This window comes from Anoplopoma fimbria, chromosome 23 (assembly GCF_027596085.1).
Source record: "Anoplopoma fimbria isolate UVic2021 breed Golden Eagle Sablefish chromosome 23, Afim_UVic_2022, whole genome shotgun sequence".
NCBI classification, from domain to species: Eukaryota; Metazoa; Chordata; class Actinopteri; order Perciformes; family Anoplopomatidae; genus Anoplopoma; species Anoplopoma fimbria.
Genome location: NC_072471.1, coordinates 19,691,301 through 19,717,822, shown reverse-complemented (window position 1 = coordinate 19,717,822; position 26,522 = coordinate 19,691,301). Strand labels below are relative to the sequence as shown.

General features: G+C 40.6%; 1 protein-coding gene across 1 annotated transcript in view; it reads left to right on the top strand.

Annotated features, from left to right (window-relative positions):
* The first annotated feature begins 15,717 nt into the window (after positions 1-15,717).
* large1 (LARGE xylosyl- and glucuronyltransferase 1) overlaps positions 15,718-26,522 on the top strand; it is a 99,546-nt gene continuing 88,741 nt past the window's right edge. The window contains exon 1 of the mRNA XM_054624986.1: positions 15,718-16,290. The gene's annotated coding sequence lies outside the window, so the exon portion shown is untranslated. The remainder of the gene's footprint in view (positions 16,291-26,522) is intronic.

The window sequence follows — 26,522 nt, the reverse complement described above, 5'->3', positions numbered from 1 at the left end:
CAGAGTCCAAAGGTATCGAGAGGCAGACCAACACATTGATGGATTTGATCTTTTCATGGGATTTGTGGAAAATTGGAAACATAAGAAAAAACACAAGCTTTGTCTTTGCATAGCTCTATGAGTGAGGACAATTTGTGATAACCATGATTCCACATTAAGTTGATAAAAATCTCACTGGCATTACATTTCCTGCAACATATTTTCTACGGCAAATGAGTTGTATGTGCATGTAATTATTCAGAGGACATGGGTTGCATCCGCTGCACACCGCATAACTCACTGAAGCTCAAACATTGCAGAGATTAAAGTGAGTGAGTGGGCTGCACGGTAATTTCCATCATGCATCTCTTTCCATTATCTCCAATAAAGCCAAATTCAGTGTGGTCTACCTGACAATCAGTCAACAGACAGCTGATGATAGCTGCTTTCTTCTGTATATTTATAGCTTGCCGCGGCAAGGTGACATTGGAAGATTGTTATTGCAGCAGCAGTGGGTCTGTTTCATTGGAGTGGGTAATAATTCACTATTCCCCTACAGGGACAGCATTTAAAACAAATCACTATCCCCAAATGTAATATTCCTAAATAAAGCATGTCACCCCACACCAACTCTATATGATGTGTCTGATACCTCTGCTATGCATCAAATGTATCATGAACCAAGGATCCATTTGAAATGGTGTCATTTTTTCTCCTTTTGTGATGGTTATATCACTTGATGTGCAGTTTTGAAAGCCCCATCTCTTATTGTCTGTCTACAGAACAGGCTCACCTGGAGCAACGGGAATGCAGGAATTCATAGCTGAAATAGAAATGCTGCAGGAATTTTAAAGAAACACATCAGTCAGCTGTCAATTGTTCCATTGCAATGTTCTTCAGGCATGAACATAGTGATGGAACCTCTGGAGACCCAGCTGGATGTGTCATGTGTGCACAAACAGTAGCAGCATGTAGAATAGAAGGAGAAATATGAGCAGCAGACAGCAGCTGAGAATAGGATAAAACAGAGGCTCTGCTTTATGAAGATGGGACTTTTTTTTGCATTTTATTTCTATCTTTTTGTATAATTCAGAGATAAGCAGCAGCTCCCCCGGAGGAGCTGTGGCACAAGGAGTCCTAGTTCGTATTCCACAGTGGTAGATATGGTGGTTATAGAGATGGAAGGTGCAATAGGAGGCTTTATGAGTTTCCTGTCCAAAGCAGGGTGCCATTACTCAAGCCATGTCAGGGCTGATCTCAGCTCAAACACTGCAGTCCCCACTGAACGAGGAGCCAAATAAAGAAAATCTAGTTTATCAAGTCTACTTAAGACCTGAATGAAGGGTCCAACACTGCCAGTGTCCTCATTGGAATTTCTTCTCTTTTTCTATACAAGGGAGATTAAAGTGTTCACAACTGCCATGATGAGTAAATCTTGCATTCATGGGGTTTGAGTCATGGAATTGAGAAAGAAAAAATAATAAGCCTGTAACCACACTCATAAATGATGCTACACAGAATAGGGATAGGATATGCACTTTATGAATAAAATGTAACACTTTGTGTTGCAGATGAGCACGGAGAGCCCAGTACCGTTTCTGATCATTTAGACAAATAGCGTTGAGCATTTTTTTCAAATGTTTTTTTTTAAATAGACATAGGTTAAAGTCAGCCTTTCTCTAGTAATCTGATTTCTAAACCCTCATGTAAATGAGATACAATTATCCTGCATAACACCAATTTCTCTGCCATGTATACGGGATAAATTATCAACGATTGATTTTTCCTACAGCCTTATCATGGTAATTTTATTTAACAAAATTACAAACCAGTTCGTCTCAATTCGATGGATCACTTAGTCCAAAGAATCTTGATGATAAAACATAAACCTTTAAGTCTTTCAGCAAGTGGCTTTTTCTGATATTATATTCCATTGAATCCTGTGCAATTAGACTGGATATTTTTTGAAAAAAGAAAAACAAATACTACTTAAGAAATTGGTCTAAATTATCAGATACAGTATCCTTTTCCCTTGCTCATATGCAACAAAAAGTACAATATTTTATTCATAAATTATTCCCATGCAGTTGAGAGCAAGCTTATGAATGTGTACAGCCTTGTAGTTATTGTTTTGATGTTTTATGATATAGGCCTATTACTATCTCCTCTGTCTCCTGCACCCCATCTCCTGTTTACTGCTTACTCTACCTGCCTACAGTATTAGTTGACATGTTTTATTAATGAATAGCTACTAAAATAAGTCTGATAGTTAATGACTTTTGCAATAAACACTTTTAAACATTTCCCTATCAACTATTAACAATAAACAGCAATGTTAGGAAATGTTACATGCTCATCAGCAGTGACCAAGGGTCTCTGCAGGGCTTGAGCTCTGGTTACCCTCCTCCCTTCCTTTTCCTTTCCTTCATAGAGAAACTTCCGTGATGGGGGAAGATAGAGGAGACCTACGTTTGATAAATTGTCCAGATTGTGCCTAAATGCTGTCAACACCTCACTGAGATCTGAACTCAATGCAGGCCACGCCGGCATGGGGTCTGGCCGATCAGCTCCCAATGCCAGTGACATCCATCTTGCAGTGTATAATTGACAATTAATGTGTCCTAGCATGATCGGATGACAAAAGTCGCATTGAAAAGACAAGCAGAACAACTTCCTAGGACGGTCTTGTGCCATTAATTCACTTCAAACAGGCAGCAGTAGCAGAATAGTGGAGTCTAGCGAGGGCCAATCAGAGCTCAAGAATTCAACCTCCCGGTTACACTGAAATGCTTTCAATTTCTTGACTGAGATTTACCCTCTCACACACTATTGAAACTAGCTCACACACACTATTGAAAGAGGCTCACATACACTGTTGATATATCAATGATCTTCCATCAGCATGTCCTGACTCCAATATTCAAATGTATGCCGATGACACTGTAATTTCCATTCCATGGTAGCAAAATGACACAAGTTGCAAATTAACTCACTAACTCCCTGGTTCATGTAACAGTATGGTTAAAGCAATGCTGTTTGCAACTTAATGTGTCCAAAACAGTATGTATGTTTTCTACCAAAACAAACACTGATAGTGTAGAGCTGGATGTTTTTGAATACAAGTATCTCAGAGTACTTTTTTCCAAATTATCCTTCAAAGGTCAGGTGAAAAAGGTCTGTAACAGGGTCAAATTTAATCTTTCAAATTTCATGATCACACGAGATTATATGTCCACAGAGGCAGCTAAGATATACAGTGGGTACGGAAAGTATTCAGACCCCTTTAAATTTTTCACTCTTTGTTTCATTGCAGCCATTTGCTAAAATCGAAAAAGTTCATTTTCTCTTTCCGCATTAATATACAATTTTTGCAAATTTATTAAAAAAGAAAAACTGAAATATCACATGGTCATAAGTATTCAGACCCTTTGCTGTGACACTCATATTTAACTCACATGCTGTCCATTTCTTCTGATCCTCCTTGAGATGGTTCTACTCCTTCATTGGAGTCCAGCTGTGTTTAATTAAACTGATTGGACTTGATTAGGAAAGGCACACACCTGTCTATATAAGACCTTACAGCTCACAGTGCATGTCAGAACAAATGAGAATCATGAGGTTGAAGGAACTGCCCAAGGAGCTCAGAGACAGAATTGTGGCAAGGCACAGATCTGGCCAAGGTTACAAAAGAATTTCTGCAGCACTCAAGGTTCCTAAGAGCACAGTGGCCTCCATAATCCTTAAATGGAAGAAGTATGGGATGACCAGAACTCTTCCTAGACCTGGCCGTCCAGCCAAACTGAGCAATCGTGGGAGAAGAGCCTTGGTGAGAGAGGTAAAGAAGAACCCAAAGATCACTGTGGCTGAGCTCCAGAGATGCAGTAGGGAGATGGGAGAAAGTTCCACAAAGTCAACTATCACTGCAGCCCTCCACCAGTCGGGGCTTTATGGCAGAGTGGCCCGACGGAAGCCTCTCCTCAGTGCAAGACATATGAAAGCCCGCATAGAGTTTGCCAAAAAACACATGGAGGACTCCCAAACTATGAGAAATAAGATTCTCTGGTCTGATGAGACCAAGATTGAACTTTTTGGCGTTAATTCTAAGCGGTATGTGTGGAGAAAACCAGGCACTGCTCATCACCTGCCCAATACAATCCCAACAGTGAAACATGGTGGTGGCAGCATCATGCTATGGGGGTGTTTTTCAGCTGCAGGGACAGGACGACTGGTTGCAATTGAAGGAAAGATGAATGCGGCCAAGTACAGAGATATCCTGGAAGAAAACCTCCTCCAGAGTGCTCAGGACCTCAGACTGGGCCGAAGGTTCACCTTCCAACAAGACAATGACCCGAAGCACACAGCTAAAATAACAAAGGAGTGGCTTGGAACAAGTCTGTGACCATTCTTGACTGGCCCAGCCAGAGCCCTGACCTAAACCCAATTGAGCATCTCTGGAGAGACCTGAAAATGGCTGTCCACCAACGTTCACCATCCAACCTGACAGAACTGGAGAGGATCTGCAAGGAAGAATGGCAGAGGATCCCCAAATCCAGGTGTGAGAAACTTGTTGCATCATTCCCAAGAAGACTCATGGCTGTACTAGCTCAAAAGGGTGCTTCTACTCAATACTGAGCAAAGGGTCTGAATACTTATGACCATGTGATATTTCAGTTTTTCTTTTTTAATAAATTTGCAAAAATTTCTACATTTCTGTTTTTTTCTGTCAAGATGGGTTGCTGAGTGTACATTAATGCAAATGGCTGCAATGAAACAAAGGGTGAAAAATTTAAAGGGGTCTGAATACTTTCCGTACCCACTGTACATGCTTTCTATGGTTGTTTCCTATATCATTTACTGTTTAACAACCTGGTCACAGGCTAGTACCACTACAGTCGTATAAAAGAACACTCAATCCTTGACAATAAATCTGTTATTTCGAATCATTGCCCAATATTGAAAAAATTATATTTCAAAATTCAGTCACATCCTGTCTCAAATAATTGAGAAAAATGTGTTCATGCATGTGTTAACTCTAGACTAGATTACTGCAATTCCTTATTATCAGGCTGCTTTTATTATGCTCCTAAGACTATCCAGTTGATCCAGAATGCTGCAGCACAACTACTGACAAAAACGGCAATAAAATATTCTGATCAAAGATAACTCTTTATGGTGGTGCTGGATGCCAGGGCAATTCCATCTAGAGTAACTATATCAATAGATCATTTATATCGGAGTTGTTCAGTGCCAAATACAATAACATCAGTTTTGTCTGAGCCTAACAACAGGAAGATGCAGGTCATCCAGGTTTTTATGGCCTTGATGGCATGCTTGGAATAGCAAACTGGGTGGTTTCGTCTATTTTGATCGCTAGATATAATTGGGTATCATCTGCATTGATGCAATGATAATATTGCACATTTTAGTGTGACATATAAATTGCTACCTGCTGAAGCCCAAAATGTTTTAAGTTGATAGGACTGACTTCATTCATACACAACATAACACCTGTGTGTAAAGTTTTTTATTATGGTGTGTTAATTTTGAATCAGTGTCCCCTCCTGTGTGCCTCAGAAATATCGCCCTCAAGTTCTTAACCTTAGACATGGCCTCGCTGTCCATAAAACACAAAAAAATCCAGTGCATTTCATCTACAGTCACAAGGTGCACCTAAACGTTCCATCAAACATTAACATCCATGTCGAAAAAATACTGTCTTGAGTAAGGAAAAAGTGGGACAATGGTTTACCACTCCTCCTCTTGGTTGTATGAGAAAGTGCACAAGAATCCACGGGTTTCAGTCCCACAGTGTTTGGACACACCCTGCGTGGTCCTTTGTGGGTGCTCAAGGAGAAATATCTGTCCGACTCTGCTAGCTCCAGCCATAATGTTTTAGATTATGTTTTCTCCTTTAAGGAGCAGTTGCATAATGCCTCTCTCCTCCCAATGCAACCTTTCAGGCAAAGTTTTGTGGTCCTATATGGTGGGAAATAAAGTAAAAACTGACTATGTTATTGGTAAAAAATAAAAATCTGTATAGAATAATGTGTAGAAGCCATATTTTGATTGTTGGTTGTGGCATTAGCTGTCCACAGTTCAAGTGTGTGGAGCTCCCTTTATGCCCACGCCATATTAAACGCTTTGTTTTTTAACAGAATTCTGTAAAATATATGTAGTAACAAAATCCCCTGCCCGGTATGGAAGATTATGTAGAAGGTTGGTTTGGAAAAGATCACCAAACTTGACCTGTTAAAGGGTTTCTGGTAGGTGCCTTAAAGTACTTTTGCGTCTGAGATATCCGCTTTTGTCACCCCCGACAACCTGTTACAGTTTACACTACAATAAAATGAACATGCTACCTTCTAATGCCTCATTCACATAGTCCTGACTGGTTTTAAAAAATTGTGAAGTTTATCTTGATGACATTGGGACACACTCAGGCATGCATTTGGTCTGGGAACAGTAACACCCTTTGTATCAGTTTTGAGAGGTTGAAAAAGCTTCCCTCACTTTGAATCTGGCCAAATGTGAGTGGGGTAGAGCTGCGGCACCCTATTTAGAAAAACAGGTTGGCCAGGGTCATGTGTACGCGCTCCCTTAAAAATTTCAAGCCATCCTTTATTACCCCGTGCCATAAACCTGACGTGGGCTTCGTCGTTTCCATGAGATGGCGAAGACCTATTGTGGTCTTCCCCCACCAGTTTGACTAAGACAACGAAAACCTTTGTGCATGCCAAAACACCTTGGAGTGCCCCATAGTTCTTCTCTACAGCACACATGTACTGGCTGCTCATCACTTTCAGTGTCCCTTCAAGCTGGTGGCGGATGCCAGTGCCGCATTTTCATTTGGAGATTCGTCACAAGTAAGGGACAGAAAATGTGTTGGCTCATGCACTTTCTTGTGTTTTCCCCAAGTTCTTCATTATCCATTTTGGGGGAAATGTTTTTGAATGTTGATTTTTGGGATGTTACAGCCCCTGCCTAATATTTTTGAATGTGTCACACTCACTGTTTTGTGTGGGAGTGAGCGCTCTGTCTTGTGAGGATATTTTGTATCAGTTTAGGTTTCTCTCTCTGACTGGCTGGAGTCGTGGGTTCTGCCTGGGTCCATCCATCACCCCCAGTGTTTCTTGGGTTTCCAAAAGTCTGGAGACCACAGTTATACAGCAGCAGTGTTCTGTCCTCACCCTCCAATCCTATTTGTTCTGTAACCTGGGATAGTTTCTGAAGACTGTGGTTAGAATTAGTGTCCTAGTTGATTTTGTGATTATATAACTTTTATGGCAGAAATTTAGTTTGAAACAGGACCGATGCTGTTAGGGTGAACTGCCACTTTCTTTGCTTCTCTATTTCTTGTTTCTGCTGTAACCAAGGGACTGTTTCTTTGTTTCTTTGTTTGTGAAGGGTTAGCCAGCATGTTTTGCACGGACAGATTTTGTCATTTGTTGTTTCTGCCTTGGTTCACCCGGAGTTATATTGTTCAGTTTATTGTAATTAAGTAATAAATATTCTTTTTCATAAACTGAGGGTTTAGCAGATACTTCGGTTTGGGGAGCGGTGAGGGAACAGCCTTTCTGAATTTTATCTTATGGAGGAGTACAAATCACGCTCTTTGATCTTTCACATTTTGTATTTCCAAATGCTACACAGTAATTTCTGCCCACTACCTTGGTGTCTCGATAGCTTTTGGATCAATGTGATCCCACAGAATAATGTGAAATGAGCATGACCTCTTAACAGTGCATTACGTAGTGCTGGCATGTGTCAGCAGCATAGAAACAATTTAACATAGGCTTTAGGCAACAAAACAGCTAAGTTAGGTTTAGGAAAAACATGTGCTTAAAATAAGTACGTAAACTTAGGTTTAGGCAACACAACCACTTTGTTAGGTTTAGGAAAAATGTCACGCACAAAACTTCACAACAACACTTCAGGACACAAACTCCGGCCTCACACACTGGCCTCCTGGTTTAAAGTCCTGTGTTTGTTTGTCTGATTCTACAGATTGGTGTTAATTTTTTCCTGTAACTAACTTTAACTTTATTACAACGGTCTTACACGGGTGCATGCCGATCGTCAGCATTAGGAGCAGAAGGCTGCACTAAAGGAGCTGGGGGGAAATTTGGGGTTCAGTGTTGCTCAAGGACACTTGGACATGGGGACAATAAAAGCAAGGAACGAACTGTCAACCTTGTAGCTAGAGGACCAGCTGTTCTATTCACTGACACACAGCGGCCCTATCCTCTTTTGCTCAAAATGGAGAAGAGTCAAAATTACGACAACCGCTAGAGGGCTAAGTCACCTGAACATAAACAAAAAATTTGGTCACTGGCTGAATCAATTGATGCTATTGTGCAATTCTTAAGAGTACACATAACAACTTCACAGAGCCACTAGCATAGCTGTTAACTACTAGTTGTTCATTGTTTGAGGATAGCAAAATGAGCTGCTACTTCAGTAGACGCTGTATTTTGTGTCACTTCAGCCTCGTGGTTATATATTTTCTTCTCCAGTCCCAGCCTGTGATGGGTTTATAATGATCGTCCATCGCTATCCGTAGTCTCCGGAGGGGGCAAATGAGCCTGGAATCACACCATGACTTCATACCATGACAGTGATCAGCTTTACTTGTGCCTGTATCGTGCATCAATGCTAGTCTTGCTGAACTCATTCTTAAGGTTCAGCATCATTTCCATCTGAAATGCTAATGTTAACTGAAAGATTGCATGAAGTGTTTTTTAATTTTTTAGAAGGGCAGTAGAAATACGACAGGCAGTGTGAGGCCCAAACACAAATATGAATTGCAACTTAGTTTGCCTCCCCCGAGGTCTCATTAAGGCTAAATGATTTATTTGCAGAATAGATTTCACGCAACATGCCTACCTCAAATAAAATGTTCCCAGAGAGAGAGCCCCTGTTTTTTTTACACAGTATTTTTCAGTTTCAAGTCAGTCAGTCTTTTATTACTCTAGACACAGAGATCAGAGGACAGAACAAAGCTAACATAACTGGAGGTCCAGGCTGGCCTCTGGGGGGGGCTTGGTTCACCCTGTGGATCCCTGCTCTCCCCAGCAGTGGGTCACAGAGCAAGCTCAGTGGGAGAGAAACCAGCTCCTGTTTACATCAGCAAAACCCTCCCCTCTCTTTGCTTCTAGCTCTATGGGGAGTTTTAATTTTGGCTGGTTGATTTATTATTGAATGAGACACAGAGGAGTGTGCATGTGTGAGTGAGAGAGAGCATGTTATACAGATGGTTGTAATTACTCCCTCAGGGAGTTCTCCTCCCCTAGAGATATTTACCTCAGTAGAAAAACAGATAAAGCCATGAATTATATCTAAATTACATTCAATGCCAATAACCTTAACCATTTTAAATGTGATACCATCATAGTCTGATATGAGTGTGTTTTGAATAAAAGCAGAGTTAAAATAAAGCACACTCCCACACATGTTTGATCCACAACCAAAGCTCTGCTTTTCTGATTCTGTTTTCACTTTGGGTAGTAACATGTAAAAGCTAAATACATAACTGATAGTACAGGTGCAAAGCTGCAGTCTGTAGCCTTCCATTCAAACACCAGCAAAGATGAATGAGCATCTAGTGTTGGCATGAGAGCAGCACCATCTTAGTTCATTTTTGCATGTTTTCTGCCAATCACCACATCTCTTGTCATTCCCCCTCCATCCAGCTGTTGCTCTCCAGTAACGTGATCATTGTTAGCTCACCTGCAACAGGGTTGTTGTTTGTGAGATCAACAGCATCTGTATCGTTATCACATTATCTGCAATTTACAATCTCAAATATCCAATATACTTTGTTTTATTCCATGCCATCAACCTGTTTCAGCATTTACCATATCTAGTCCATTGTGAGCACCTACAGGAAAATCATAATTAGGCATTGTGGGTTAATCAAATCAGCAGAGAATCGGCAACAGGCTAGGGTCCTTTGTTGCATTTGGTTTCCTCATAACGCTCCCGTCTAATCTGTCATCTCTGCGCTGTCAGTTAGCCCTTGGGGCTGTAGAATGCCCCAAAATCATGATAGCATAACAAAATGCAATAGAAGTGTTAAATGTGTTTAAACTGCACCCACAAATACCACTAACAACGTCATATTGTGGGGTATGTTTACAATGTTAATATGCCACACAATTTTCAAAAACAAAACAAAACAAAAACATAAGACAGCACTCTTATTCAGGAGGCCGCTGTTCAATACCCATGTGAATCTTAAACTAAACATTCAAGATTCAAGAAGTCTATTGTGAATCTAGGTAATACAAGTACAATCCTGTGAAATATGTTTGGACGGAGGCTCCATAAAATAAAGAAAATGAATAGGAAATATAAAGCCAATGTATATAATTTAAAAGAAATGTGCCCAGTGTAGTGAATTATGTGGAGTATCATATACTGTATGAGTTGTAGGTTAGCATATTAGTGTTGAAGTAGATGTTATTGCAAATTTGGTTCCAGAAGTCAGCATCAAGAGTGATTGATAGAGCTTGTTCCCATTTTCTTGATGTTATGGATAATGTGATAATATTCTACATATTTTGGAGATCATTTTTTTGAGGAGTGGATGTTATCTTATTCTGATGTTGAGGGAGGAAGATCTAGGTTGGTGGTTATAATGTTAAGTTTTAAATGAACCAATGATTTAAGGTGCAGATATTCCCAAAATGGTTGGCTTCCGATGCCGTGCTTCTGGACCAAGTGGGCGAGTTAAACTAGGGCATTGTTATGGAAGATGTGTTTGAACTGTGTGATGCCTTTATCCGTCCATGTGCGGAATATTAACGGTTTCTTGTTTCTTAGTAAATCTGGATTGTTTCAGATGGGAGTAAAATTTTATGGTGAATTCTTTAATATAGATGTTCTGACGAATGGCTGCAGCTTAAAAAATAAAAAATGAAAAATAAAAAAAAACAAGTATTATAAATAAGCAATAAAAACAGTAGAAAAACAACAATAACTGAAATATAATATTTACAGACAGAAAAAACTATTTTTACACTGTGCAATAATAGTTAAAATAGTATTTTCTGTCTGTAAATATTATATTTCAGTTATTGTTGTTTTTCTACTGTTTTTATTGCTTATTTATAATACTTGTTTTTTTTATTTTTCATTTTTTATTTTTATCTTGTCTTCTTCTACTATGTCTCTTGTGTGCACTTTACTCTATGCTGCTGTAAGCCTGCAAATTTCCCCGCTGCGGGACTAATAAAGGATTATCTTATCTCTTATCTTATCTTAGCTTAAGGTTAATAAAATAATAAAAATGGTGAATAGTGAAGGACAGTGTCGGCATCTTTGCCTATTCCCCCTGTGCAGTGTGAAGCTTTGTGAGGTTTGTTCATTGGTGATGACAGTGGCTGAATGTCCGATGTACAGAATCTTGACCCAGTTGATAAATGATTCCCAAAGCCAAATTTTTGTACTGTGCTTAAGATAAATGTCCAGTTTACTCCATCTAAGGCTTTTTTTTGCATCTAAGGTGGCTAGGATGGTTTCGGCATGTTGTATCAATGAGTCATTCATTTAATCATACAGTCTGCATGTGTTACTCAGTCAGTGTCTACCTTTCATAAAGTCGGTTTGATCTGGGTAAGTGACAATTTTTATATATACGTTGAGCAGTGAAATGGGGTGGTAACTTGATGGTTAAGTTGGGTCTTTGTTGGGTTTGAGGAGGAATGAAATTGTGGCTGTGTTTATTTTTATTTCAGTTATCATTTTGTTAAATAGCCGACCTAGAATGAACCAGAAGTGTTTATAGATGGGAAGTCATCGGGTCCTGGTGCTTTGTTATTGGGCTTAAGATTGAGGGCAGTAGGAAGTTCATCCTCTGTTATTGGTGAATCAAGTATGTTGCTTTGTTCTTTACTAAGCTGTGGTAGGTGAATGCTATTGAGAAATGAGTGTATGTCGTCTTTTTCTGATGAATATAGATTGTCATAAAAACTTCTGAATATTTTATTTATCTCATTGGGTGAATTTGTGGTCTTTCCTGCTGGGTACTTAATGATGGAGAGTGTTGTTTATCTTTATTTCGTTCAATTTGATTTGCCTATAACATACATATATTACATATACAAGTATTAACCAGATGTATTGCTATGGTGAACATGTTCTTGTCGAAGTCTGTGCATCAGGAATTGATTTTTCCTATTCAGTATTTCATTTATTTGGAATTTGTACTTTCTTAATTTCTTAATCGAAAAAAGCTTCTAAAAAAGGATTGGTCATCAGTGTTTTGGTCATAAACATCACAGATTGTGACTGGACTATGGTTAATTGATTTGTTTACAATGATGAAAAGACCTTCAGGATCTGTGATGGTGACATTATGGACAAATAAGACTTTTTGGTTTATTAATATACATACCCCTCTTTGTTTTGTGATGTAGAGAGCTGAGAATGAGTCAGTGAATTTTGATGATTCAAATTTTTAGTAGTCTGATTGTGAGAGGTGTTGTGGCGTCTCTGCTACTCGCAGTTCCTCCTCAGCACAAACACACCCTTTAACAGGTAACGTTAAAGTAACTTATTTCGTTGATTGCTTACTCAACTTACTCAACATATACGTAAAATGCTGTGCACTCTCCCACACTGCCTGGTTCCATGGTACCCCTAACAAAAGTCACTTACGGGCTTGCGTCCCCATCTCTCTGTCCTTGTCTGTGTGTTAGTCAGTCACTAGAGCTCCAGCCTCCTACTGCTTTACAGGACAAAGGATAATTAGCACCATGTAACAGCTGTGCCAGTTAAACTCGCTCTGGCACTTTTCCCTTGAACCATTCCCACACATCTCTACCCTGCAGCTAAGCACAGACCATGCCCATTACCACAGACCTGTGGAAACACACCTTTGTGTTTCCTGTATCAAACATATATCTGCTTGCAGTTAGGCCAGATAATTCAAAACTCAATTTTTTTGTGCCTGGGAACCAATTCCACAGACATTCAAAATTACGAATTTGATTGATGATGTGGTTATTATAGGCTGAAAATGAATGTATAAATATGAAAAGGTCTGTGTGTGTGTGTGTGTGTGTGTGTGTGTGTGTGTGTGTGTGTGTGTGTGTGTGTGTGTGTGTGTGTGTGTGTGTGTGTGTGTATGTCACAGCAGGACCTACAGACAGAGAACATTGAAAAACAAAGAAGTATAGGCACAAAAACACAAACAACAAAGTAAGTAAAAAACAAAACTGAACAAGATGCATGGGAGCGTCATCAGGGTATGTAATGTAAAGTACAGTGAGACACGTGCAATAATATTTAATATTCCTCATTGAGTATAATTATTAATACTTAATAGTTATCGAGAGTAAACTGGGGAAGAGAGGTGTGTGTGTATCTGTGTGTGGGGGAGGGGCGGATATATAGACTTACTATCGGGGTTGTGTGTGTGCATTTGTGTGTAAATGGTAAATGGACTACTTGTATAACACTTTCCTAGTCTTCCGACCACTCAAAGCGCTTTAACACTACATCATTCACCCATTCAGACCCATTCATACACTGATGGCAGGGGCTACCATGCAAGGTGCCACCTGCACATCAGGAGCAACTAATCTTTCACACCCAAGGAAACATTGAATTGAACAATCCGCCGATCTTTGTTTTGAGGGACGACCCGCTCTACCTTCTGAGCCACAGTCGCTCTGACATAGCGTGTAGCTATGCACATGACAAACACATTAAGGCTGTACACACATTAAGGCGCTTTCCCTGTGCCAATTTACATGCAGCCATTAAGGCTTTGATTTCAGTAAGCTGTGCTGAACATGGTTGAGCTACCTTAGTAGCTTGTACTTCTGTAAAAGTGTTGTCCCTATGTTATTGCACAATAGCAGAACCTGCGTGGTTACCAGTCACACCTTTAAACACCTTTAGTTGGTTATTGTTGTTCTTCGGTCCCAGACGGTGTACGCGGTGGAATGTGATGTTGCTTACGGTCTCTGCGGATAGTTTGAGCTGTTTGGACTTCTATTCCTTGACTGATTTTTTTCGGGGTTTTCTGTGGTTTGTTCAAGAATGCTGCTGAACACTAGAATGTCTCTCATACTGCGTGCTTTTAGGTCTAGAATGGTCTTTTTCATGGCTTTGTTGTCTTCGGTAACAGCTGATTAGTTATGGTGTTGACAGAATGTTGTAATGACTTGTTTTTTGAATTCGTTTGTGTACTTGGTCCTGACTGAATTCCAGACTGTGGCACAGTTCCTGGAATTCCCAGTGTTAAACTTTGATAAGTGATAGTTTATTTAGTTTATTTTCAATGGAGATGAGTATGATGAGTATGTCCGCTGACCCTTTGGGAAGCATCATGTTTTCAGTGAAGTGGTTGGCGTTGTACCTGTGCTGGAGTGGGAATCGGCACGGGATCTTTTGCTGTATGGAGTGGAGGTCTTCACCATGTCGCCTGTATTGTTCTGGTTCAAGATGCGGAGTCGGTTGAAGCAATCATCAATGTATTCTTCAAGATGGTCCTGGTCGATTTATATTGTAGTCCGTTTTTGGTGTAAATAAAGGAGATAAAGAGTGAAGGAAAAAAACTTTTATGTCCAATGAGAGATATTAGTTTGGTTAGTTCTCTAGCAGCTGGGAGCCACCATCTTGGCTCTCACACCATGCTAAATATATGTTGATTTATTAAGACGTTTTCTAAATTTGCCATCTATCGAGACATTAATTTAACAAAATTTTTTGCTGGTGTCATAAAATTGGTGAATATGCTTTTCCAAAGTGTCTCATGTTAGGATATGGTGAAGATCTTTTCTAAATGTGGCGCGTCATGAAAAACTGAAGTTGTTTTTAAATGTTGGCCGTGTTGTCAAATTAATCAAGCCTTTATCTAAATGTGGAGCATGTCGTCAAATAGGTGAAGACGATTTCTAAATGTGGGGCGTGTTGTGAACTTGGTAAAGATGCTTTTTATATGGGACTCAATTCATGAAATTGAAATTTTCTAAATGTAGCGCGTGTTATTAAATTAGTGAAGACGTTTTCAGTTTAGTGGGCTAACCTGTGTATAAACTAAATGGGCTTATGGCAATTTGTGGACTCACTATGATGAGTTTATGCTAGGTAACTACTACCTGACAGCTAGCCAACATTAGCTAGCTGTTTTTTTTTTTTGCGACAACTGGTTACAGAAACTGGACAAAGGTGTCACATAGCTGGCGATAGCAGTGTTGTTTCCTAAGACTGTGTGGATGAAACATTTAGTTGTTACATTTTACTACATAAACTCTGTCTCTCTGCACTTGGTACCACTCGCTTTAGACGTTGAAAAACCTTATCTCAGTGAATTGCTACTTGCCGTAAACTGATTTAGTTTATACGCAAGTTTGCCCTCTTCAATGGTCAAAACGGTACACATCAAAGTGGCCGCCTCTCTGACCATCTGGTACCTTGATTTCAACATGGTACAAGTTTGCCTTCAGGGCATTCTGCCAGAAAGGGTTCATTTGAACCCAAATCATGATGATTTTTAAACCCAACTAAGTAGGTGTGTTGCTTAAACGTAAGGAAATTTCTGACAAAAAGGAGGCAAACTTCTCCCTCTGTGCCCTTGATTTAATCTATTTCTGTGGCTGAAGTCTCAATCCACCAGTCCTGTGAGCAAGTCCAGACTCCAGTCCGTGATGATCCAGTCCTTCTTATGCCCCGTCCCCTCTCTGAATGCAGCGCTGTGATTGGACGCTGGATGCTTGTCAGGAAGAAAGCCGCTGTGTTGAGGCCGAAAACTCAAGACACAAGCAGGACGATACTGGAGTTTCTCCGTGGAAGGGATATAGATGTATTTTACTAGACACCAAGAAGGATTTTGGACTAACTGAGCTTCAGCGGAGCACCGAGTCCCCGTGTCCCTGCTGTCGAGGCTGCCGCGTTCCGTCTCTCCTCTCCCGACAGTGTGTCGCCGCCTGCCGCAGGTTCCAGTAATCCAGACCCGCTGCTGTTAATGGGATTGCGAGGAGAGCGACGCTGCTGTGTGGCGAAGCAGACAGCCACAAATCTGTCTGAGATATTTTGAGTCTTTATCCAGCCGGGAGGAAAGATAACGACTCAAGCTTGTTGCTGCCGGCGGCCGAGGCTAACGGGACCGGATAAACATCCCGATAAAGCTCCTACTACATGGGACAAGTCATCGTACGGACTGCCGTCTCATTTTGCGCAAGAAAATGATATGACTGCCCCACAGACAGCAGTGTGTTTCTGAAGCAGCGCCGTTGGATGAATTACCGGGGTGATATCTAATGAAGGCATTCTAAAAGCAGCAGTTTAAAGCCTCTGCATCAGGTGAGTGGCATCCGCAGTTATTCACGCCTGACCAGCCTCGTTCTGGCCGCTTTAAGCCGCTTTAAGCCGCGATATTTTTTTAGCACGAAATGTGTGATTTCTTTTTTTTTTTTTTTTTTTTTCAAATTGTTATCATAACCTTTTAAGAGTCCTTATGTTTGAATTTCGATGAAGCTTCCATGTGTGTTAGTGAGTTCAGGCAGCGACACAGCAGATTTAGGCTTTCTGTCATCCAGACCTGACGTTACAGAACCCCGGTCCTTTAACCCCCCCCCCCCCCCCCAACCCCACACGGAGGAGGGGGACAGGGTTAACGGCACACGGGGTTCGGTCAACCATGATTTGAGTTTACCAGCTGTCCCTTCCCTGACTCGAATCTGGAAAGAAGGCGCAAAAAAACATATCGTTCTCCTTTTGTCTTTTATAAGTATGCTAATTCGTGTCCCCCCGTTCCTGAGCTATATGTATACGTAACACTGGAGCGGGTCGAAAGGCAACAGTTGCTCGCAGGATCAGCAGAGAAGGGACGGCAGTGATTTAAACCCTGCTAGCAGTGATTTAAACCCTGCTAGCAGTGATTTAAACCCTGCTAGCAGTGATTTAAACCCTGCTAGCAGTGATTTAAACCCTGCTAGCATTTAAACCCTGCTAGCAGTGACTTAAACCATGCTAGCAGTGTGAAGCTAACCACATTTTTAATGTACCTCTCCTTTTAAGCAAGGAAATAAATGGTAATTCAAGTTAGGATATTGTATACACTAAGCAGTATGCTATATTAAACGTCATTGATATAAACATTACATTACATTACAGTCATTTAGCAGACGCTTTTATCCAAAGCGACTTACAATCAGTAGTATATTACATATCATTCACCCATTCACACACTGATGACAGGCTACCATGCAAGGTGCCACCATCAGACTCTAACTAACATTCATGCAACATCCAGTCCACACCGATGGCAAGCCTTCAGGAGCAACTTGGGGTTAAGTGTCTTGCCCAAGGATGCATCGACTGCGGGTATCGAACCACCGACCCTCTGATTGGAGAACTACCTTGCTCTCCACTACGCCACAGCCGCCCCCTATATAAAACTATTAGTAATGTTAATGTCAATAGTTATTGTATGTTAGGATTTCGTTATGGTTTTTTTTTTTTATCAACCACACATTTATTTCGCCTGGACCAATCCAGTATGAAAATCTAATGAATTGTTTTTGTTGTTATATATAATATCTAAAAAAAATATATTGTCAGTAATATTGCATACATATTATGTATATTCATTTTGTGTTCTCTATAATATTGTGAAATTTGAATACTACATAGGTGGAGGCTTCAAATAAGCCCGCTGGGCTTTCTGCCTCTTCCTGCACTGTGATATTATTTATATCCGTTATGTTTGTTTGTTTTTTTAAGTTGTGCTAAATAAAATAAAATAAAATTAAAATGACCTAATTTTTGCTAAACAGAAAAATATTGGCCATTGCTTTTCTTTTGAATCAACCGTTTTTTCATGTCGTCGACAGAACGTCCACTCAAAGAAGGACAGCCCTGTTTTCAGCTTGGTGACATTCCAGTTTTTCATACCGTCCAATAGGTTGTAAAATGCTTCATGCAACGCAGTGAAGAGGAAACATTTCTCAGACCATAAAGGAACATTTAATGTAAATCACAACATTTCAAGATGAAGTGTGATTTTTTCACTGCGCAGTGGCAATGTGCTGTCCTGGTTGGGTTGAATGAAGGTCCAGTGGTTCCTGACCCGGGGTGGACTGGTCTTACACCTGTGGCAGAAAGAAACACTCCAGCTTTACAAACTCCTTTAAATGGGCAGCAGCTAATGGTCATTAATTATTCAATTAAGCCTTTAGCCTCAAAATGTTGGCTGCTACCAATAGTCATTCTCGTTGTTGATTATATTTTGTCAATTTATGCATTAATCATTTTGGTCTATGAAATGCAGGAAATAGTGAAACTACCATGACAATTTCCCAGAGCCTAAGGTGGTCTTGAGATTGATGTTTTTTCTGACAATTTAAAATCCAGAGATCCCCAGTTTACATGATTATAAAACAGACAAGCGGAACATTTGAGAAGCTGGAACCAGCATTAAGTTTTCCTGAAAAAATACTTGATTCTCTGTCGATGAACTCATCAATTAATTGACTAATCATCTTAAATCTGTTTCTTTCATTTGACAACCGTTCAATAACCCATGCGAAGTCCGTTAACTATATAAAACATAGAGAAAACAGCAAATGATCATATTTGTGAAAGTGTTACTAGAAAATATTTGCTGTGATCACAGTTCAGTGCGTTGATGTTCCCGTGTGTATTAAGACAGAATTAAACAATTAGCTGTAGCGCTATCCCTGACATCAAACCATGTGTACTCTTTGAACATATAAAGCCATCGATTGCTGCTTTCAGATGGAATGAGTCAAATGTTTTTAGGAACTAAGAAACATGGCATTGGTGGCATTCCATTTTTGAGGCCTTCGGCCTCCCCTTCAGTTTGTACATGTATACGCGGGTTACACCAGAGAGTCACAACACATTTCAAGCAACGCATTGACTAAAACCAGGTTCTGACCTCGTACTTGATTTTATCTTGATTGGAAAAGGTCTTTATAATATTGTATTGGAAGCATGGTAAGCAACTTCACCTCACCTTCAGAAACAGACACTTACACCTATGAGTCAATAAGAAAACAATTGATACCTCCATCTGGATACATAGTGCATCAGTATTATGTCCGTCTGTCTCCATTGATGAGCGTGGGGGCTGACTCTCAGGGGGATGTATGGAGGAACAGCAAACAGGCCCGTTGTGGCATTAAACAGCCTCGTTCAGGTGAGGTGAATATCGTTCCATCACCATGGAGATATTGTGGAAGCTAATGCCTCCACTGCAGATACGGCCACATTCCGAAACCACCTTGTGAGTGATGAAGCTGATAGAACATCATTCCTGGGCTGCACAGCCCGTCTGTGTGGAGTTTGCATGTTCTCCCCGTGGCAGCGTGGGTTCTCTTAGGGTTCTCTTAGGGTTCTCAAGCTTCATCCTACAGTCCAAAGACATGCTGCTGTGGTGGACTGATTAGGAATGAACGTGAGCCTGAATGGTTGTCAGCCCTGTGATAGTCTGGAGACCTGTCCAGGTGAACCATGCCTTCACCCAAAGTCAGCTGAGATTGGCTCCAGACCCCCAGAGACAAGGAACAGGATCAGTGTTTTTGGATAATACCTGCTGATTTGAATTGATTCTATTTACAATAACACTGGATTATCATGAAGGAACCAGTGCATCTTGTCCATATCCACACACAAAACTCAAACTACATCTAGTCTTCACCTTGCAACGTTATACACGCCGCATATGTTTATTCATGCCGACTCATCAATCAACAGAGAATGGATGAATGAAATAGTAATCGTGCTGCATTTACTCAAAGTTCAGAAAAACTGTATCTGTATAATTATCATGTTACCAAGCAACGTGCAAACAACCAATCAACCAACAGGAACTTAATCAGCAACAGTGTTGATAATCTGTTGATTTTTCAAACGTTCCCTGGTTTGACCTCTTGAGGGCCACTGAGACCCTGGTAAAGGGTCTCATCTCGGTCTGCCAGTGGCCTCAAATGAGTAAACCTAGAGCTGAACTTTTAAGAATCTGGTAAGGTTTTGGTAAGATGCTCTTGCCTTCAACTCCACACTTATTCATAAACACAGCAAAGTTTTAATATTTTAACTTTACAAATTTATTTAGATGGTTCTATTTTCTCTAACACATAATTGCCCCAGGCTGGGTTTGGGATTACCACATTCAGGGCCTAAACTGACTCCACACAGGGCCTGAACATCGGAGAATTATGTATTTTTTAAGATGGTTGCAAACTAAAGTGTGTAAACCAAGTGGTAAACTCCTTTTAAGGAATATATCAGTGTATACTAGGGCTGTAAAGTCCTAGTCGACTGGTCGACTTATTGGTCGATACGTTCTGGGTCGACCAAAATTCTGATTGGTCGATTTTTTGCCGTGTTAATTTCATAAAGTCGTCATCAGGAGGAAAGTACCAAGTGCTAATGGGGGTGTTTTCAGAGCCCTGTTTCACAGAAAACAGCCTGTCTTCAGAGAACACCCCCCTTGTTTTCACTATTTTGGATTAGCCCAACCCACTAGAGACAGGTAGATTGAAGAAGGTCCATGTTATTCAACGTCCGGTGGTTTAATTGCTGAATATTTATTTTTATTTTGAGCGTTTCATTTAAGTTTCATTTGAGTCCTCCTCCTCTACCATCCATGTCAAAGACATCGGCAGTGTGGCAGAATTTTTCCAAAATAGATAAACAACAGTTTGCATATCACAGCTCGACTACAAACATGGCGTATCATCTAAAAACGGTAATATTTCAATATTATAGCCTATTAATATCATATTAAACATATTTCAATATTTTAGTCTAATAATCGTTTATTCGTTTTATAACTGCAGGCGCACCCGCCCGCAACAACGGCAGGATCCCTCCGATACACCCAGACCACGCTGGATGTTAAGCCTCCTCTATCATCCAAACGCAAACATGATATCACAGAAGGAATTGTCAATTTTATTGCTCAGGATATGAGGCCCATTGGTGTCGTGGAAGGCCAAGGTTTTAAGAACCTGTTAAAAGTTTTGGAACCTGGATATTCAGTGCCAGCGCGCCAGACAATCATGCATGCACTAACCGCAAAATACGAGGGACTCAAAGAGAAAGCGCAAACCTAATGCGCAATTGCGCCGTGCCCACTGTTTGTAGGCTATTGTTTTGAGCCTTTGCTTTATTTTTGGTACATGATCTGGGATGTTTAATAAAGATACTTTTCCCTGAATTGCCTTTTGTGTTTAATTGCCTTCTTGTGCTGATATCAGTATATATTTTCGGTAATCATGGGCTATTATATTGCGCAGATGCACGTGATGCCTCCCCCCCATTAGTCGATTTTTAGTCGAAATTTCAGGGTTTCAGTCGACCAAGAATTTCTTTGGTTGATTACAGCCCTAGTGTATACAATGCATATAAAAAGTATTCACCCCCTTGGATGTTTCACCCTTTTGTTGCTTTTATACATGAAATCATAGTCAATATAATTTGGCTTTTTTGACAAGAATTTGCAAAAAAAACTATTTAATATCAAAGTGAAAACTGATTTTTACAAAATAAGGTCAATAAATAAAAAAATCTATAAGGTAAAGTAAATGATTGCATAAATATTCACCCCCTTCAGGTCAGTATTTAGTAGATGCACCTTTGGCTGCAATCACAGCACTGAGTCTGTGTGGATATGTCTCAATCAGGCTGGCACATCTGGACACTGCAATTTTTCTCCATTTTTCCTTTTAAAACAACTGAAGCTCTGTCAGGTTGCTCGGGGATCGGGCATGAACAGCTCTTTTCAAGTCCAGCCACAAATTCTCGATTGGATTGAGATCTGGGCTTTGACTTGGCCACTGCAGAACATTCACCTTGTTGTCTTTGAACCGTTTCTGTGTAGCTTTTGCTAAATGCTTGGGGTCGTTGTCTTGCTGGAAAATAAATCTTCTCCCAAGTCGTAGTTCTCTTGCAGACTGGGTCAGATTATCCTCCAGGATTTGGCGATATTTTTCTGCATTCATGTTCCCCTCTACCTTTTACAAGCCTTCCAGGGCCTGCTGCTGAGAAGCATCCCCAGAGCATGATGCTGCCACCACCATGCTTCACGGTGGAGATGGGGTGTGTGTGGTGATGTGCAGTGTTTGGTGTTCGCCAAACATAGCGTCTAGTCTGATGGCCAAAAAGCTACATTTTTGTCTCATCAGACCAAAGAACTTTCTTCCAATTGACCTTGGAGTCTCCCACATGCCTTTGGGCGAATTCCAGGCGAGATTTCATATGAGCTTTTTTCAACAGTGGCTTTCTCTTTGCCACTCAGCTTCGACTGGTGAAGAACCCGGGCAACAGTTGTTGTATTAACAGTCTCTCCCATCTGAGCCACTGAAGCTTTTAACTCCTTCAGAGTGGTCGTAGGTGTCTTGGTGGCCTCCCTCACCAGTCTACTTCTTGCCCGGTCACTCAGTTTGTGAGGACGGCCAGCTCTAGGCAGATTTAAACAAGTGCCATACTCCTTCCATTTCTTAATGATGGATTTAACTGAACTGTGGGATGTCCAGTGAGTTGGAAATCTTTTTGTAGCGATCTCCTGACTTTTCTCTGAGTTGCTTGGCGAGTTCTTTTGTCTTCATGTTGCAATTGTAGCAGGAATACTGATGAACCAGAGACTGGACCTCCCAGACACAGGTGTTTTTATACTACAATCACTTGACACACATCAACTGCACTCAGGTGATCTCCATTTCACTAATTGTGACACTGCTGGCATCAACTAGCTGGACCTCTGTTGAATTAGGTCAGTCACTTTAAAGGGGATGAATATTTATGCAAACACTTATTTTACACTATATATTTTTAATTAATTGACATTAGTTTGTAAAAATCTGTTTTCACTTTGACATGAAAGAAGCTTTTTTTGCAAATTCTTGTCAAAAAAAATTCCAAATGATATTGACCATGATTTCATGTATAAAAGCAACAAAAGGGGAAAACATCCAAGGGGGGTGAATACTTTTTATAGGCATTGTAGGTTGTGTGCTTAACAATACAGCGAGAATGAGGGTGGAAGAGTAAACAATGCTTGTATGTCCTTTAATGCCTATACTCAGGTTGATCAAATACATGCAGTATAAAAAGCATTAGGTCCACATACTCTGGAAAATTCTAAACAAATATTCTACTCCTGATGCAGAGATAGCAAATTGAAATCATACTTTGGTTTGCTGTAGAAAGTATGGTGTCCCTCAATACTACATTTGATCCTGCAAGAATAGATTTGATGAACAATTCAAATTCTAGTCAACAAGAAGTCATAATTAAATGCTTAATTAAAAGTTTTACTGCTGCTTTTTTCCCCCAAACTAGAACAATGAGTTCCTGCAGCCGCTCCTAACTCCAGTCCTAAACAGCCCACATGTAAACTCTATGTAACAATAACCTGTTATATAGCAATTATAGTGCCTCCTGGTCAGAGTTGAGTAATCCCATGAGCACCTCTTCTTCGTGGTTGCCGAGCGCTCAGTCAGCCACAGTGTGGATCCCAGTGGACGGCAGTAGAGGAAGTTGACTTCACTGGTGTTCGGCAGGCCACATGTCTCTGCTCTGTCCTTCTCCATCGGCCTCCTGTCCTCTACAGTTAGGTCAGGATCATGACTCCAGATTGGGCTCGTGAAAAATCGTAGCCTGCCGCTCGGTTCTCCTGTGTTTCTCTGAGTACAGTGATGCAGCTAGAAAACAGGAGGCTTATGATTCAGCAGGCAGCATGCAGGAGGCTCCTCAGCTAATCAGTTGAATCCTCAACAGCCCTACTGGATGTCGTTACTTTTTATCTCACAGCTGTTCACCAGCACTGCCACTGCTCCCTTCTGTCAGCCGGCTCCCATCACGTCTGAATAAAGCCATTATGGAACATTTACTTAATGGACACATATGTGGAGGACAGTTCCATTTACATTTTTGCTCAAACTAAAAATTAGTGGTGGGAATCTTTTGATTAAGATTCTTGGTTTGATGATTTGATTCAGAAGCCCAAGCTAATTTTGCATCTCAGTGGAGCCTGAAAATAGTCCCCGTTTCTATCCATTAAATCAAGAATTAAACATGATTTTGGGCCGAACAGGAAAAGACAGATACATGTGTGTATGCCACTTTTCTATTTCAGAAGTGAACGTTGTGATCTAAAAAGCTCTACGAATGAAACGCACTGTTGACTTGCAAAACAGACCTGCAAAAATCAACATTTGGAATATATGAATACATTCTGAATCATACAGGATAAGAATTTTGATTCTTATGCGTGTCATTTCTTTTCTTTTTTGAATCCCCCCACCTCTAATACAAATATAAAATCACTTATTTGCCTTTAGTCGGTTTGCTTGTCCTGTCTGAAATGTTGCAGTCTTCTGTGTGATCGTCTCTCTTCGATGCTCAGCGAGCAGTGAGACTGCTCAGCGCCAAGGCAAATGAATGTCATTATGTTATGTTTCAGGAGACTAATGGACACATTAAGTAGACTCCCAGGTGGTTCAGTGTTGTCTGTTTGATTTAACTGATAAAGACTTTTAAATATCAATGAGTGGTGACGAATGTGATTAAAACCAGTGTAGTTTGACAAATGCAAATATATGAAGTGAGGCCTGGAAGGCACCCAGACACACCTGGGCCCGAGAGTTAGAAAGCCACATGATGGACAAACAAATGAGGTCGTTTTGAATTTGGACAGAAGGGTAACGGAGAGCTGCTCCGCGGTCCGACAGCTGCAGCAGTTAACACTCGCTGACCCTGAACACCGGCCAAGGTTCATGTCCCATGGTGCTCTGCATGGGCTCCTCACATTGAACATGCATGTTGGCGTTGTTTCGGATGGGGTCTGGCGGGTATTAAACGTGGTACCAGCTGAGGGGCAACTCATTCCTTCCCCTTTTTTCACACATCTGTGGCTCAGTAGTAGAGCAGGGTCGTCCTTCAATCAGAGGATCGGCGGTTCGATTTCCGGCTCCACTAGTCCATGTGTCCTTGGGCAAAACACTTCACCCCAAATTGCTCCCGCAGGCCTGCAGTGTGTGAATGTATATGAATGTTAGTTAGACTCCTGATGTGCAGGGGACACCTTGCAATTAGTCCCTGTCATCAGTGTATGAATGGGTGTGAATGGGTGAATGATGACGAGTAGTGTTAAAGAGCTTTGAGTGGTTGGAAAACTAGTAAAGCACTATACAAGTCCATTTACCATTAACCATATGAAATAAAAACATTGTTGAACTGCCTTGAAAACCACATCATTTATCAATTGCTGTAGTCAGGGTTGCCGGTTTCATTGGACACAAGGTGCTTTGCTTGGTGTGCCAGGCCTTGATCACTGACATGCATGCATATGAACAATAGTAGAGCACACATGGCCGCTCTGTTTTAATGATGTTAGTCTGAAAAAACTTGAAATTCAGCCGTGTTGTTTTGTTGGGAGATGCAGTGACTTAAACCAAGTAGAAGAGTAGAAGAGCTACAAGGAGGAAAAGTCTGCAACCCCCTAGGCTAACTGATGCAGTGTAAAATGCCACAGTCTTAAGGTAATAGTGGTGACTAGTGTGTGTAAAAGCATGTTTTAGTATAACAGCACAATAAGAGGTTAGAATAGGACATATCAACAGTTGGGGAAAGCATTGTGTCAAAGTCACTTGCTTTTGTCCCATCAAACTCCAGCAATAAGATCTATGTAGCTGAGTAATTCAGCTTGGATGCAACATTCTGTACTACGGACATGGAGACCCCACATAGCCTGTCCTGAGTGATGTGTTGAAAGACTTCGACGTGAAGGTCAACTGAAGATTTTCTCGTGTTCTTGGACCCTGGCGTGCACATGTGACCGGTCGTGCTCTCACGGTTGACACCCTAAAGCACATGTGTCAAACTCAAGGCCCGCGGGCCACATCCGGCCCGTGAATGAATTATCTTTGGCCCGCATAATAAAATCTATTGACTATTAGAGCTGGCCTGCCGGTGTATCGCACGCACCACCAAAATACTACAAATCCCACAATGCACTGTCCGTGTGTCGGCACGTCAATCGCGGGCCTCACAGTCTGTATTACATACCACTCGTGTCAACTTTCAACTATCCCTCTCCCCAAAAAATGGCTAAAACAGGAGTTTTCAAGGGCAAAGCTGTGTGTCTTCTGTGCGGAGACAGTGTGGCTGTAATGAAAGAATACAACATATGAACAGACATTTTCAGTTTTTAATGTAGTTTCATTTTTGCATTTTTTTCTCTTGCTACTACAGGACATTTGATTTTTCTTTGAAGTAAATTATTTTTGGCTGTTGTTTGCCTGTAGAAAATGTTTTCACTTGAAATTACTCTGGAAAAACTGCAGATAGAGCCATAAGCAATTTATGAAACTGATTTTATTACTTTTATTTTTATTTATTTATGTATTATTTATCATTTTTATTTCATAATTAATGTTGTTTTATAGGCAATACTCTATAGGCCTTGTTAGTTCCAGGTTCAATATGTGCACTAAGGTTCTTTAAATAAGTTTTCAATAAACGTTGAACCCATCTGGCCCTTGACTTGTATCAATTTCTTTATT